Source organism: Canis aureus, chromosome 4 (assembly GCF_053574225.1).
Source record: "Canis aureus isolate CA01 chromosome 4, VMU_Caureus_v.1.0, whole genome shotgun sequence".
Lineage (NCBI taxonomy): Eukaryota > Metazoa > Chordata > Mammalia > Carnivora > Canidae > Canis > Canis aureus.
The window spans coordinates 78678829-78696360 of NC_135614.1; the positions used below are offsets into that span (position 1 = coordinate 78678829).

At 32.8% G+C, this 17532-nt stretch overlaps 1 long non-coding RNA gene across 1 annotated transcript; it reads left to right on the forward strand.

Moving 5' to 3' along the window:
- Window positions 1-4565: 4565 nt before the first annotated feature.
- Window positions 4566-16798, forward strand: LOC144311953 (uncharacterized). Its single transcript, XR_013377423.1, has 3 exons — window positions 4566-4676; window positions 14771-14891; window positions 16703-16798. It is a non-coding gene; the product is annotated as an uncharacterized LOC144311953 (long non-coding RNA).
- Window positions 16799-17532: the final 734 nt, after the last annotated feature.

Genomic DNA, 17532 nt, shown 5'->3' on the forward strand with positions numbered 1-17532 from the left:
CTTTGCAAAGATTTGAATAATTTTCTTAAGAAAATCATTCCAATGTCTGTTATACTAAGCAATTGAATTTAGTCAAAGATGTTAAGATTTTCCATTTCATACTCTATCTTGGGACTATTCAATGGCAGCCTCTTGTATTAAGTGAAACATTTGTTCAGATATTACTGACCATGGCATGTCTATAAACAAATTATTGTGTTGGGGTGACTGAGTGGTGGTTGGTTGGCATCAGACTCTTGGTTTCAGTTCAGGTAGTGATCTCAGGGTTGTGAGATAGAGACCCACATTAGGCTCAGCACTCAGCACAGCCTCCGCTTGAGATTCTCTCTCTCTCTCTGCCCCTGTTCTCTACTTCCTCTCAAAAAAAAAAAAAAATCTTTAAAAAATACTGTGTTAAAAGCCTATTGAGGAATTTTGGAAACTATAGTTTGTATTATATCAGATAGATGATAGATAGATAATAAATAGATATTTTTAACTGTTGATTTAAAGGCATTGTTCTGGATATTTCTTACCTAAGAAAATATCATTAACATCCCATTAGTGAAGTTTTGTTATTTGTTTTCCAATGTAGAATACTGTTCTTGACCTGCAAATTGTTTTGTCAAAACATTGTCATTTTCTCAGTCATCTACCATAAGAACTGCATAGAGACTTCAGATTTCAAATCCTTATTTATCCATGGGATATGTAATTTGTATCATTTGCCTAATAAGATTTTCCCTGGTTATACTAACATTTCTACATGGGTGTTACACACTTACTAAATATGAGGATCACAAAAAAATTTTTAAAAAACACTTCAGAGGACTTTTTATTTCACATAGGGCATGAGAAATGATATATAGGAAAACTTGTAAGAATTGGAAAGGTCAAATACTTTTCAAGTAGGTTTAAAAACATTTTATAGTGAATAAAAATGAAGGTTATACTTGATCAAAACTTGTAATCCATTATTATTTAGACAGGTTGCAGATACTTTCAGTCTGGAAGTTTTGGTTTCCATAAAAGCCAAGTGGCAATTACGACACTAATCTTACCTCAAATAACGATTTTAAACTTCAGACAAATTATGAACAATAGATTGAAAGACTTGCAGAGGTTTTAATTACAATGCACAACAGATTAAAAACAAGCAGAATGGAATTAGATCCTTGAAAGAAGTGTATCATATGGGATGAGATTTATGTTTATAAAACCTCTGCTTGGAGGGGACCCTACAGTTTCTGTGGTACAGGGTGGCTAGAAATCAAGCAGAAATTTGCAATCCCTTTGGTGTAAGGAGTCAGAAGATGGTATTTAGGAGTGCTAATTTAGAGAGAAATTGGGGAGATATTCCAGAAATGAGAGAACCATAGAAAGACCATCTCCATAACCTTAATATGAACTTTCAAATCTGTATCTGATCCAAGAATTGTGCATGAGTGAGCAAGTTCTCAAAGAATCAGAGGGGGAAAGAACCACTGCAAAGCTGAGAGAGTTGACCAGAAATCTCAGCTCTGGCTCACTTCAATGAATTTTAGAGTTCAAATACCACTAAGTTAGAGCAATGTGGCAAACTCTAACTGTAAGTGTTTACTATGTGCTGGGCCATAAAATGATCTCAATGAAAGTAAAAGAATTGAAGTCATATAGAATACATTTTCTGTTTACAAGGGAATTAAAATAGAAATGAATATTATGTCAAAATAACCAAATATTTAGACATTAAGTAAAACATTTCTAAATGAACTGTGGGTGTAAGTAGAAAATACAAAGATAAAATGAGAATATTTTTAACTACATGACAATGAACATACAACATATTGAAATTTGTGGTGTGTATCTAAAACAGAGTATGTCTTTAAATAATTACAATAGAAAAGAGGAAGTATTTAAGACTTAATGTTTTGAGGTTATATACCTCAAGAAGGTTATATACCTAGAGATTATATACCTAAAGAAGCTATATACCTCAAGAGGTTATTTATATTCCTATAGAAATTTTTAAAAAGGACAATTAGACACAACAAAAATTAAAGACTGTATTTTTAAAAAGGAAATAAAATAGTTTGAAAAATAAAATAATGTAAACAAGTAAAAAGTGGGTCTTTAAAATGATTAAGAAAAGTAAATGACCTTTACCATGTACCAATAAAATAGATAACACAAATTATCAAAATCAGGGATTATACTAAGGACACCATTAGAAAGTATTTAGATTTTGGCAACATAATAAGAAAATATTATGTACAGTTAATGACAATAAATTCAACAACTTAGATAAAATAGACTAATTACTCGAAAGGTGCAACTTACTAAATCTTAGATGGGATAATTATAATATTTGAAGAGCCATATAGTTACTAGAGAAATTGAATATATTATCGAAAATCTTCCGACCTGCAAATTTTATTTTACTAGTTGACTCTATCAAACATTTCATGGAGAAAAAAATGCTAATATAACATAAACTCAGTATAGAAAAGAAAGAGACACTTTTTAAAAAGTATTTATGAGGGTAGCATATTTTTGATACTAGAACTTGACAATAATATTACAAGAAAAGAACAGGGCAAGTTACAGCCTAATTTTCGTAACACATACTAAAATTTCTTACTAATCTTGAGGTAAAAACTCTCAAAATATTAGTAATGTGAATCCAGACATTATATCTATTAAAGACATATAAATGAGACATTATTCAAAAAAATATACCTTGAAGGAAACATTAGGAATATGAAGAGGTAAACCACATACATAGGGAAAATATCACAAGATATATATCTTGATCAAGGATTTCAATCCAGAATCTAGAAGGAATTCTTAAAAATCAATAATTAAAATGCAAAACAACCTAAAATATAAACATGGGCAGAATATTTGAATAGATCACTTAGAAAAAGAGAAGTCCAAATGGACCACAAGCAAATGAAATGATGTTTGAAGAAGAATCAAGTGAAATAGTCAGTTTGGAAAATAGTTTGGCAATTTCTTACAAAGTTACATACACTTATTTGATTAAACAATTCTCCTGTATATTTACCCAAAAGAAAGGAAAATGTGTCTGCACAAATTTTCTATGTGAATTTCATAGTCTCTATTTGTATTGGCCAAAATTGGGGAAAACAAAACAAAACAAATGCCCATGAAGACATGAATGGGTAAAAAGTTGTATTATACCACTAAGCAATAAATGAGAATCAACTACTATATTATGTAAAATGTGAATTAATCTCAAATCAGTATTTTTAGCAAAAGAACTAGGAACAGAAGAATACACTCTTTGTGATCCCATTTATATGAAGTTCTATGACAGACCAAACCCATTCAGGTGGTAGCAACTAGAATAGTGACTGTGTTGGGGTTTGGCCAATTGATGACAAAAGAGAACTTTTGGGGATAAAGGAAATGTGGTATTTATTAACTGAAGCTCTGCTTGCATTGACATATATTTGTCAAATTCATGAAAACTCATATGTAAAGTAAGACTGTACATTTTACTTTCTGTGGACATTCACATAAATATCTTAAAAATGAAGTTCATTATTTTCATCTCACTGGAAAGAGAAAGAATACAAGGTGAAACAGACATACTCATAAATAGAAGTGTCAAGTCTCTGGGTACAATCAGGCAGGACTGTTTACAAACTCTGATATTCCTGTAAAGATATGTGGCCCTAGTTCTACCTTCTCATGTAAACATGTCAGAGGCATGAAGGCCAGTGTTTATACTGCTGAAACAAAATATGTATCAATAGTTTTCTCTCCTGAAAACATCTGTTGATGTTAGCAAATAATCTTTAGTTCATCTGAGGTTCTTCATATTCACAATGTGAGACTAAACCTTGCAGGGTGTTCATGGACTAATGTTGTAGGAGTTTGATTTCATTTGGGGGAATATTAGTGAGGTGATTAGGATATTTTTTAAAAGTTTACCTAAGCTTTTTTTTTTTTTTTTTTTAAAGATTCTATCCATCTATTCACGAGAGAGGGAGAGAGAGAGAGAGTCAGAGACCCAGGCAGAGGGAGAAGCAGGCTCCATGCAGGGAGCCTGATGTGGGACTTGATCTGGGTCTCCAGGATCATGCCCTGGGCCAAAGTCAGGCACTAAACCACTGAGCCACCCAGGGATCCCCTACCTAATATTTTTTATGTAGTATGTTCAGAAAAAACATTAATTTCCATCCCGTAGCTATATTGTTAAAAGAAATCAATTTGTCATGAAATTTAACCATCCCTTCTTCAAAATGTAGTCACTCTCCACACAATCCAATCTATGAGTTTCTGTGAGGTCTCAGTGAGAGTGTTCTGAAAGTTACCCAACAAGTAGTGGTTTATAAATATACAAAAAAGATACATTTGATTGAGAGGGTGGCTGTTTGCACCTGGGGTATAAATGGTCAATAAATATTAGGAGTGGTTTTGCTCTTTTTTTTTTTTTCAGTTTCATGTACAGAACTGTGTCCTTGGGTGGTTGAAAATGCTGTGAGATATTAAGACCAAAGAATAGCTTTTGAGATTGAATCCTATCATACATCTTATCCATTTCTTACTCTCACAGAGCTGAACACACGAACCAGAAGTATTTATTCCTGTTCACCAAGTGGAAATCACAAGGAATGACAGCCCACACTCTAGCGGGTATTCTCAACTGCAAAAATGAGCTCTGAGTCAATAACTACCAAATCATTGAGGTGTGTGCCAGGACCATCAGAGGCAACAAATTGTTAGGCCCAAGGAAAAATGGATATTGAAAGTAAATTTGATGAATTTGCTTGGAGATTTAAATTAGGGTGCCACATCTACAAGGTAAAAGAATTGGCAGTTAAGAGAAGAATTTATTGGATCTTGGAAATGAAAAATATAATTACTGAATTAAAAAATCAATAGGTGGTTTAAGTGGCAGAATGCATATAGCTGAACAAAAATTAATGATGTGGAAAATTAGAGGGAGGAGTTTTTCTCAGCATACAGCACATTGGAATAAAATGGAAAGTAAGCAGGAAAAGAGGTAAGAATAGATAGAGAGGTGCTAACGTCTCTCTGGCAGAATTTTGGAGCAGAGAATAAAGGTAAAGAGAGCACCGTAGTTATGGAAGACATGAAAGCTGGGAGTTTCTTACAATGAAAGAGAGGATCCTCAGATTACAAGACCTTATTAAGCACCAATCCGTTTAAAAAAACACCTGCACATTTTAAAACATTGTGATAACTTTTTTCAAGACAGGAAATCCTAAAAGCTAGCAGAGTGAAGAGTGAAGACATCAATTACCTACACAGCAGTAAGAATCAGATTGACTTCACAATTCATGTCATCAGTATTTTATTAAGAAAACAATGAGGATAGTCTAAAAAATAGTATAGGAAAAATGATTTTGTGAATTCTGTCTCATAATCATTTTGTACCCCACAAATTGAATGATGAATAAAATACTCAGTAAATTATTTAGCAAATTTAACTCCACCAGATTCTCCCCAAAAGTTCTAGAAAACATACTTCCCTGAATTTGAATAGATGAATCCAGAAAGATGAAAATAGACCAAACACAAAGCGCGCACACACACACACACACAATGTTAAGCAAATAAATTAACTCATTTTTGTACAAATAAACATTTAAAAGAATACATGTTTTTATACTGATCTAGAAGCAAAATGTAAAGAGTATGGAGGTGGTGATTGAAGGAAGTAATATCATGATGAAGTGCTTGCCTTGAGAGGATAATGTTCATATGTTCTTAAAAATGTGTTACCATGATGAGTTTTGGCTGAGAATAAAACTCAAAATAGCAATGGTTTAAGCAAGGATGATATTTCTTTTTCTCACATGAAAATCTACAGTAACACAACTCAGGGCTGTTTGATGGGTGGGTCTGCTCTACTACTTCCCAAGGGAGCTTTCTTTTTCCTTGTCCTCACTTCATATACAACATTCTCATCTACCCCATGGCTTAAGGTATTGGTTCCAGTTCCAAAAACCCACCATAACCAGCTTAGCGAGAATTAGGGAAGGAAAAATAAAAAAGGTGGGGCACAGGGTACTCTTCAGTTGCCTTTTAATGAAGCTTTCACAAGATGTTTCGGCTCAGTCTCCTTGGCAAGACTCTAGTCCAATGGCTCAGCAACATAGACGTACACTATGGTCTTTGGGTGACGGTTTACTAAAAATCAGAGGGCATATTACTATGGAAGAGAAGAACAATTATCACAGAACCAACAGCTCTCTTTGCCACAATGCCAAAAAAGTAAGGGGAATAAAATAGAGCAATGAACACTTGATTAATCCAATGGAAGACTGAAGGCACAGACAGGAAGCAAGGAGAAAGCAGGTATATAAAAAACACAGACTATGGGAATTGTCCTCACAGACATGTCTAAGTTTTTAATACCATTTGTTTTCCCTGCAGCATTTAGTATTGCTTATTTTCCCATATTTATTTCCTCCCATGAATCTTGGGACTGTATTTCAGTCCCCCCTGCCCAAGCTGTGAGCAACTTGGGATAAGTAATGATATTTCAGTCTTCCTGCCATCATTTCTTTAACATAGTAGGCACTCAATAAACATTAGTTTAATGATTATTAGAGCAGATAAGTAACTGAGAGATTGGGTATAAGAAGGACATTTCTCACTTATGACTTATAAATAAATCTAGGAAGGGGAAGGGGCCATACCACTTAAGCCTCTTTAGCATCGATAGTGTCTATTTCTCAAAGGACAAATTAAAAAGATTTTGTGGTCCAGTGGCTAAACAAATTCTTTGATCAGATAATAAAGTACATGCCGACTGGGAAAAAGGCTAATGCATTGTTTGTCTTCAGCAATATAGATAAATCATTGATTTTTTTTTCCTGATATACCCAAATCCTGGGAGCTTATTAGTTGGTGCTGATATGATTTCATCTTTCCTGGAGGGAAAGTTTTAGTTTTAGAAGGAAAATGAGAAATAGATTTTTGAATAAATATAATTTGTAGTGGATGAAATGAAAATAATAAATGATGAATTTACTCCATACATCCTTACTGTAAATGCTTATATTTTATGTGTGTTTATGTGAGTAAATGTGTGTGTGTGTGTGTGTGTGTGTGTTGCATTTTCCAATGTACATATGATCTCTGGTGAAAAATTATATCTCAGGATTTTGTAAAGAAATAAAGGCTTACCAACACTCTTATTTCTGGCAGAGTAGTAATAAGATATTTCTAATGAAGGGAGGGCGTGCCCTTTGGCTACACTGTTGAAGTTACTGAAGATACAGGTTCCAGTTAGGAAAGGTACTGAGGCGGGCTTCATGAAAGCCTTATTCCTATCCAGGATGGATAGGAACTCTGAAAGTACGAAGGACAGGGCAGTCTGGCATAATTGTATTAATCGGAAGTTCAGAGAGTTAGCACACAGGAAATAGAAATGAAAGGAAACAGAGTTTATGGTGAGGGTTCTGAGTTTGTCATAACTGTGGCAGTGATGTTAAGAGTGACTATATATGTCAAACTCAATAAATTTAAATGAGTGCTGTTATTGTTATTTAGTTACTTGTCAATAAAGTTTAAAACAAAAATAATATTTCTCTACCACACCAAAAACCTTTCTTCTGACTGCCTAATACAATCATAGAAAAACTAGACTTCTCACTAATGGTGGTAATAAGTAAGGTGTTAATAATGGAGTAGGGACAGCAGACGGCTGCAGGAGGGAGCCAGCGCTTCACTTCATGGCCATAGAGGGATTTAAAACTACCATTATCCAGGCCGATTTTTCTATTTTGTATGATAAGAGTAGAAAGTACTCTACTTAAACATGTACTTGTCACCTCAATGGGCTTATTTCTCTTTAAAAATAAATAAATAAATAAATAAATAAATAAATAAATAAATAAATAATAAATAAAGCAAACAGTTGTTCTCTCGTATCTATTTTTCCTTCTTTTCTCTTCCTTTCCAATCATCCCTGCCTGTACTTGTTACTACTTGCCTCTAGCTTCTACAATCCTATTTTTAACTTACATGCATAAATAGATGTAGAAATAAGTGTGGTTGTAATTGTGATTTTGATGTGTGTGTGTAATGCACTTGTACTTGCTGGCTGTGCCTGCTGAGAAGACTTAGAACAAGTGACTTTACTGAATGTCCAGACCCAAATCTCTACTTAACCATTCTCCAGTGAAATTAACCACGTGTTCTTGCAGAAATGTCCAATTCCAGGACTGGGGTAGAAATAAATCTGGAACATCTTATTGTGACCGAAAGTAAGGAAATGTTTAAAGAAGAGTGGTGATGTGTCAAAGTTCATTTGAAAGGGAATTGCCTTTGGCTACATCTGGTATAATTTAAGCATCAAAATAAATAATGATAGTGGTGGATTTAATTCCATTGGGTAAAATAGGAATCAAGATTTCATGCTGAAATAAATAAATCTTAGTTGGCTAGGGCTGCTATAATAAAGTAATACAGACTGGGTGGTTTAAATAATGAATTTATTTTCTCATAATTCTAGAAGCTAGAAGTTCAAGATATTAGAAGGGTTGGTTTCCTTTGACTCTCTTTGACTTGTAGTTGGCAGTCTCCTCCCTGAGTCTTCACATGGTCTTCCTGATAGGCAGTGTCCATCTACTAATGTGTACTGGTAACATTGGATTAGGAATCACCTATTATGAACTCATTTTAACTTAACTACTTCTTTAAATATCCCACCCACGAATAAAGTCACCTTCTGAGATATTGAAGCTGAAGATGTCAACATAAAATTTTAGGGTAACATAATCCAGTCCATAACAAATGTAAAGGAAGATTCTTTAGCAAAATACCAATTAAAAGAAATGTGTATAAACAATGATTGAAATAGAAAAACTACATTTGGCAATTATCAGAGTGATTATTGATTTACACGTAGTTGTCAATAAAGGTCAAGGTTGGTGGTGGTTTGATGAGGAAGTGAAGAATAGGATATTGGCTTGATATTAGAATATTTCCCCATGATAACAATAGTCAACTTCAAAAGGAAAAATGGTAACATTTTAGTGAAAATACATGAAGAACACCAGTATGTTGAGGTGTCAAGGTTGGCACCACTTCTGATGACACAGGTCAACAGTGCTCACAGACATGATGCATGAAGAAAAAGAGCATAATTTTGGTGATATTCTTGCAAAAGAATCATGGCTTTATCTGACTTTTATCTTGAGGAAACATTGGGCACAGGTTGAAAGAATTGATATAGAGTACAGGCCTGTATTCTTTAAAATAATGGAAGATGTGAAAATAGAGGAAAACCAAGCAGTAATTCTATTTTGAGGAAAATGAGAGACAAGACAATTAAATGTAACCTGTGCTTTTGGATGGGATACTGAACCATAAAGGAAAAATACTTTGTAGGGACCAGTAGAAAAATATAAATGGGGTCTGTGGATTGGATGGTAGTGTGTTTCAACACTGATTTCCCCTATTGGAAGATTATATGGGGATTAGTAGGAGAGTGTCTGCTTTGGGGAGAAACAGCTTGCTTTCAAATGGTTCAGAAAAAGACCAACTGGTGATATTGTATGTGTGTGTGTATTTGTTTGTATATGAAAGAAATTTCATTAAATGCTAAAAATTGGGAAATACTAGTGAAAAAAGATATGAGAAAATCTTTGCATTATATTTACAAATGTTTGTATATTTTTTACAGCTTTACAACAAAATTTCTAGTCAGTGTATCTTTCTTAGTGATCTTTGTCACAAATTCATCAATTAAAGGGAATTTTGTTTTAATATATTTTCTTAGCTTACTTAGAGCAAGTCAGTAACTTCAAGATTCTGTCCAACTTCTGCTTAATTAGACTAATTGGACCAAAGTTAAACACATTTGATAAATTATTCATTGAAATTTAGTATTAATTATATAATCATCCAAGCTAATGCATTGTTGTCAGTAGATCTTGCCTTAGAACTAAAATAAAAAACATCATAGTTTTAAATAGGTATAGCAAATTCATCAGAAAAAAGTACCAAAATTCCTCATTGTTGTTTTTAATGGAATCATGTCTACTCTTGGAAATGGATATGAGTCTTTTAGTTCCAACTACAAAAATAATAATGCTGTATTCAGCTCATTAATCCATATCTACCAAGCTTTTACTCTGACAAATTAAGACATATTTTGGCGACCTTGATTATGAAACATTTTTTTAAAGTATATCAGATAATGACCCTTGTTCCTTGGAAGAAATTCCTTACTATTATTGTCATACCAGCACTGCAAAGCCCTGCTATTTTATCTTCCTCTTTATGTACATTTAGAAGGATGCCTTTGACAGGCATTAAAATAAGAAAATGCAAATCTATCTAATATTCAAACCAAGATTTTAAGCTAGTCTCATATTTTAAAGAATTAGATTTATACCTATTTATGAAAATAAAGTGATGATTCTGATGATTCTTCAATTTGTATTTTCAGTATTTGTTGATGGTGCCATAGTGTTAATAGAATGGAAAGATTTTTTCAGAAATCAAAGAGAATCTATAAAAATGAGACCAAAAATCAGTGATAACTATTTCTTTTATTTCCTCTGCATTAAGATTGTCTTTATCCTTTCATAATCTCTAAGATGAAGACAATCAATCTACTGATTGAGAGAAATTTTTATTCGAGATACCTATTTATCAATGGTCCCTTATAAAATTATCATTGTTATAATATCACAATCTGGATAGGAAATATACAACCAAAAAAATAAATGTTCCATTTATTTCTTATCCATTTGACATTTACGGAGGTAGGCTATCTGCTGGCTGTTATTGTTTTTCATGGATTATCTCATTGAGTTGTCACTATGACAGAAAGAAATATTCATTAATATTACCCTAATTTTAAAGATGAGGAAACAGAAAATCAGAGGAATCATGCAATATTCCTAACGTCACACAGCTAGAACAGGGCGGGGGAGGGGAGGGAACCAGGATAAAATCACTTCACATTTCTTAATAGTATGTGATTTTAACCATTTTGATTGATTTTATTACTTTTAAAAGTTTAGGAACATTTATTCATTGAATGGTTAAACACCTTATTATTGATTAATTTAGTTTGATTTAAAATTCATGCAAATATTCCCAAAAGTGGAACTAGAGAAATCATATTGGTAATATCTGTAATGTAAGGGAATAATCTTTTTTTTATTTTTGGAAGTGACAGTTTTATTTTTATTCATCATGTTCTAAAAATTAAATACTAATTAGGTCATTTATTTCTTGTTCAGTTTGGAAATGAATAAGGAAATATGTATGCAGAGTATCCTAAAATATAACACCTATGTATTTTCTGTGAAAATTTATTGACTCTTCCCCAAACCATAATTATTTAATCCATATTTACTTAAGCATTATTTTAGTTTTTGAAATGTGACATATGTACAGGAAGGAACTCAAATCATGAGTGAGAACTAGAAGCCTCTCCAGCATTCTCTGAATCACTGTGTCCTTGTCTCCAGAGGTAATGTCCCTCTTGGACTTGTAATAGCTTACATTAGTTCTGCCTGTTTGGGGAATATAAGTAAATGCAATGAACATTATCTATCCTACTGAGTCTGGCTTATTTTAGAATAATGTTTATGAGATTTATCAATTTTAAAGGTCAATCAATGCAATTCATGACCTTAATATAAAGGGGCAATAAACAAATGGTGATAAAATAATAGATTCAGAAAAAGCACTTGACAACATTCAAACAGTAGCTCATGATAAACGTTTAACAAGCTGGTAATAGCAGGATAGAATTCTGAGGTAAGATGTAAACAAACATCACAGTTTTGCAATGAATCTTCATTTTCAAAACCAATACTATGTAGTATTGTTAAATAACAAGTTGCTAAGTTTAATCAGTATCATCGTTATGTTATATTGCTGTTATTATAGGTGGTAAAGTTGATATATTTTATTACCATTTTAATACAATTTATTTAAGAGATAATTCATAGTTTCTTAATATTTTTTGCAGACTGTATTACTTTCTTAGGGTTATCTTAACAAATGACCACAAATTGGGTGGTTTTTAATGGAAATTTATGATCTTAGAGTTCTGGAGGCTAGAAACATAAAACCAAGGTGGTGGCAGAGCCTCCTCACTCCTTAGACTCTGGGAAAGACTCATTCCTTGTTTCTTCCTAACTTTTGGTGGTTTCTGGCAATTCCTGGCATCCCTTGGTTTGTAAGCACAACATTCCAATTTCTGGCTCTGCTGTCACTGTAGCCTTCTACCTTTGCACTTCTCCATGTCTTCACGTGGTCTTCTTATAAGGACACTAGTCATATCCTAATCTGATATAAACTCGAAGGAACTAATTATACCTGCAAGTATCTTATTTCCAAATAAAGTCACATCTTAGTTTCCAGGTGAATATGTGTCTTTGGAGGACACTCTTCTACCCAGCAAAAAGACTTCATTTTAATTCAGAACTATAATTTTTCCATGGGCTTTGGATATCTTTAAAAATATAGACAGTATTCTTTAAATTAAATTAAGGTAATAGTGAATGGTTTTATAAAAAAAAAGATTCAACATTAATGTCATGTTACACTCTCAGATACTCATTTTTAAATATTGATAACTATCAGAAATTTGTGATATGCCAATAATTTGTAAAGAAATCATTATTTCTATAATTATACTACAATTATTTCTTTATTAGTGAAATGTTTTTGAATTTCTAATGTTTTCCTAATGGTATGGAGAAGAGTAGAATTTGGCATAAGGATTATTTTAGGCTGGTTATTTTTATGGAGCAGCTGACTTAAAAAAAATTCTGAAAACTGAGAAGTTACCCTTTTGTAAAATACATCTACATTTATAAGGAAAATCCCCATTTATAAGGGTTTCCTTCTCTGTGCCATGAAGAGTAAAATGACTGACTCTAAAAACCCTTGTCAGTGAAGAAGACAATGCAGGACAACCTTGTCTACTGTGCTCTTCATGGGGGCTGCAATAACTGCCCCCCACAAATATTTCATTGTTAGCTAAGGCTGGTTTTTGGAGGTGATTGATGGTGTGAGCCATTCTGGAAAGTTACTCAGTTTTTTGGGTATCTGTGATGTATATACAGGAGAATATACAGATTATTAAATTTCCTTTTGCTTTTCTTCTGCTAATCTCTTTCATTAAGGGGAATCTCAGCCAAGAACAAGAAAGGATAAAGGGAAAATTAGTTTTCCTCTCCTACAGGTTCTTGCTCCTAATGTCCTCCATACAATGATGGATTAATATTACTAGATTCTTATATTGTGTAATTACTCTTGATCCGATTGTCTTGGGCCAAGGTGATAATAACACATTGTCATATTAAATGGTAGTATTTATATACACATATACCCACACGTATGTTATTTTTACCAAGGTTTTGCTACCTTATTTGTGTATAAAAATATACAATATCTGAATCTACAGGTGTCATTAATCTTTCAACAATAAGGCTAATTCTCATACTCTGATTCATTATTTTAGCAACTTATTTCACTTTCCCAATAATTCTCCGACGTCTTATTTTGAAATAAATGTATGTGTATGAAATAAATCTTATTTATATTTTTGGTTTTTTTTTAAATAATTGCATACTCTATATTACATATAGAAATATTACTATATAGAAAATATGTTGTTATAACATTATTTATGTTATTAAATTATTTATCAAAGCAGAATACATTTAGGAAACAAGAGAAAATAAAAAGGTGCCCTATCAAACAAAATGACATTATTAGGTAATCCAGGTAAAATTAATTATATAATTCATAGGCCATCTTCTACCAATAGATGCCATCAAAGTTCACAACTAATCACTGGGAAGATAGAAACAATTTAGATATTTATTTTCCTTTTTTAATGATATTTAAAAAATTATAGTGTATAAAGAACCAGCAGGATTATTTTTCATTAAATATCAAATGAGTGGGGATTATTTACGCAAATTGGTGAATAATGAAAGAAAAAAGCTGATTACTGAATATTTTGCCGGAAACTGTTTTGACATAATGGAGACACAGTCATTTACACCACCCTAATTATAAAAATTTTGGCAATTAACATAACACATAACAGTAATTGGAAACATTTTGCGATTCATTATTGAGAGACACAAATTTGATTTATCAATATATTGTTGAATTATGCATGTATTCACACCCTTCTCTCATTGAAAATTATTTTTCTAATTTTATTTGCTTGCTTATTGAATTGACTTACAGGGAATATTTAGTAATTCCAAATGATGTACTATATATTTTATTTTAATAATGAACAACTTTGTTAAACATGTAAATAGTTGGAAACGTTAGTTGGGGAGATATTCTAAGGAATATTTTTATGATGATCATTTAATTATTATTCCTGAGACCTTAGTTTCTTAGCACAATCTGCTCTTAAATTTCTTATGTCCTTAAAATTAAGAAGATATTGGTTAGATGCATAAGACTGCATTACTTTTTGGTATAACTTTGATGCTTCAAAAACCATTTTCCTCTATACTTCAGCTAAATAAGTTATCCAGAAGGCTTCAGAAATATACAATAAACCCAGAGTTTATGAAATCTTAAGATTATGAGAAAGCTTTCTATTGTTTTTAAGCTCAAGAGTTGCCAGTGAAACTATTATAGCTCTGGAAAGAAAGTATTCATATTTCAAATAGGCATTTCTTGTAACTACAACTCTAATTTCACTTGTCCAATGGAGTAATACATAGATGAAGTTTCTAGATATATTTTAATCCCATGCCAAATTAAGTAGGAAACTAATCTTAAATTTGTTTATTATGTTTCAAAGGACACCCTTTCATATAGAAACAAAATTATTCCATGTGCAGCATAAAGACTTAATATGTGGGAGTTTCCATTCTGGAGTGAGAGAATAGACGTACTTTTCAATGCCTTCCTACTGAACACAAGTAAGAACCCTGCACATTATGTATAAATTAAACATAAGATTTTGGAAAGTATTCTTTGGAAAACATTCTCTTAAATATTTGCTTCAGAAAGCAATGGTTTTATAAAATGTGTATAGTTTATTGATTGATGCTTTTAAAAGAATTAAGGCTTTCCAAATCTTAAGATTATTTATGAAGTGATTAGAAAGCTGATAGCAATCTTAAAATTAAATAATATTCAAACCATGTCTCACATTCTAATTTTTAAATAAATATTAGTGATAAGTGAAATGGTGGTTTGAAATCATGCACTAAACAATTTTCTCATCACTGGTGTGTTGACAGTAGTAAATTCTGGTGAAGGGTCAGCCATACCTTTATTTCTCAGATATTTAGAGTGCACCATGTGCCTTTAATATGCCAGTTGCTGTGCTGAGTTCTGGCACAGTAGTGAAGATGCTGATTTCTGTCACAGCGGTGAAATTAGATCAAATGCAAAGACAAGAGCCCAAGTGCATACAGGACGATAAAGAATGGATTCTGAGTGGAGCAAGGTATAGAGAGTGGCAGGCCTGAGTGGATCTTTGGGAGATGTAAGACCTGGCCTAGATTCCCACCAACGTGTTGTGGGATTTATGGATTGGTTCTTCCTAAGAGACCAGTGCTCCTAAAGGGAAATAGAGGAGCTGCCCTATAGGATGAGTTCGGGGAAGAGGATTGGGTACTCCATCAGAAAGCAGCAAAAAGAAAGCATCTTATTACCCAGGAGTTTTAAAAACATATATAAAAGCTATAAGACAGAAGTGTAATGGTTGGTATAGAATGTAGTGAAACTGGACCAGTGTAAGAAATGTCTGCTTTTACACCTCCACTTCCCATTCATACTTAGCACCCTTATTTTCAAGATACCTTATGAAACTGAGATTTAATGTTTTGAGGAAGAAAGTGCCACAGACTGCCATTTCTAGACTTAATCGTAGAAGGGATAATTTCCTTCCAAGATCTTAAAAACATATTTTTTCTTGCTCCTAGGATAATCAGTTTTCTCAAGGAACTTTGAAGAATATAGAGCTTTGAAAGATGATTATAGAACATACTACATATTTTAAATATTAAGCTGTAGGATAGCTAATAATAACCCTCAAGCTTTTATCATGAATTTTAAATTGTCTATTAAAAGAGAAATGCACACTCAGCATCGGTAGGACATCACAACTTTGTTGACACATATTTCAAGGTAATAGGGAAGAGTCCACTCACGCTCTCTTTATGGCCAGTTAAGAGAAATGGCATAGAGGATAGGATGCTATGGAAAGGGAATACAAATGAGAAGTCATGAAATCTTCTTTGCTAATCAAAAAAGATACCTCCTATTAATTTTTTTCTATATCTAATCCTTAGAAATTGTAAACCAGTCTTGGATGTAGTGGTGATAAAACTCAGAGATCCTTCTATTCAGAAAATTTAGTAAAGGTAATTTAATTCTAGTGTATTTTCAGTTCACCTACACAACATTTAGTTAGTTATAATTATGGAGCAATGTAAATTATTCCTTTTTTGACATAATACAAATGATCATTTTTTTTTAATTTGTGGAAAATATAGAAGTAAAAATCAGTAAATATAGCAACTGGTTTAATAGGAGACCATGTGGAACTAAAGAAAACATTGATTGCTTTTTCTATTCCCATAGTAACATTTTCTCACTCTATATTTATCAATATTGAAAATAGAAAAGGATTTAACAAATGTCTCTGAACTTTTGCCACAAATGAGTATTAAAAAGTTTGTATTAGATGATTATTTTTACACATTTATTTAATATTTTTTAGTAATCTCTTTACCCAGTATGGGGCTCAAACTCACGACCCTGAGATCAAGAGTCACCTGCTCTTCCAACTCAGCCAGCCAGGAACCCTTGCATTAGGTAATTATTAATACTGATTTACTCTGTTGTTCTTCCCAAGTCCACTTCCTTGCTTCCCAACCCTGAAACTGAGGTTTATCATGTTGTATTATAGTTAATATTTTTATACTCTTCACTAAATACATATATAACTCAATATATTCTTTTTATTTGTCTTAAATGGTCTACTATATTAATTGTGGAAGATTGTATTATTGTTCCTAATGATCCATGGTGCTTCCTTTCAATGAATCATGCATCCCCTTCTGTCTCCATGTGACTTCGGTGATGTCCCTCGCTCTTCTACTACCCCAAAGTCAGGTGTGGCCATGTGACCTGCTATCTCCATGCTGAAACTTCAGGTGGCATGGCATGTTCCTTTTCTTGCTCAGTCACAAATCAAGGTAAGGGCTGATCCTTCAGCGAGCGTCTCAGGATGGAGGGCATGTCTCATGGGACTGCAGCTGACCTGCACCTTTTGCGTGATGTGCATGAAAAATAAACTGTGTTGTTACCGTGACAGTAGCTCGTTATGTCAGCATACTGTGGGGAAGGTGACTAATACACTCATCCTTTTCACTCCATAGTTGATGTTGCTACAGAGAGCTTTGGTTCAGGGGCTGCCAAATGAAGACCCCCACATATAAATCTGATCTGTACAGGTTTTTGTACAGTCTTTTTTTTTTTAAGTATTTGGGGACAAAAAGAAAATGATGTCTTGTGGCATGTGAAAATTATGTGAAGTTCACATTTAAG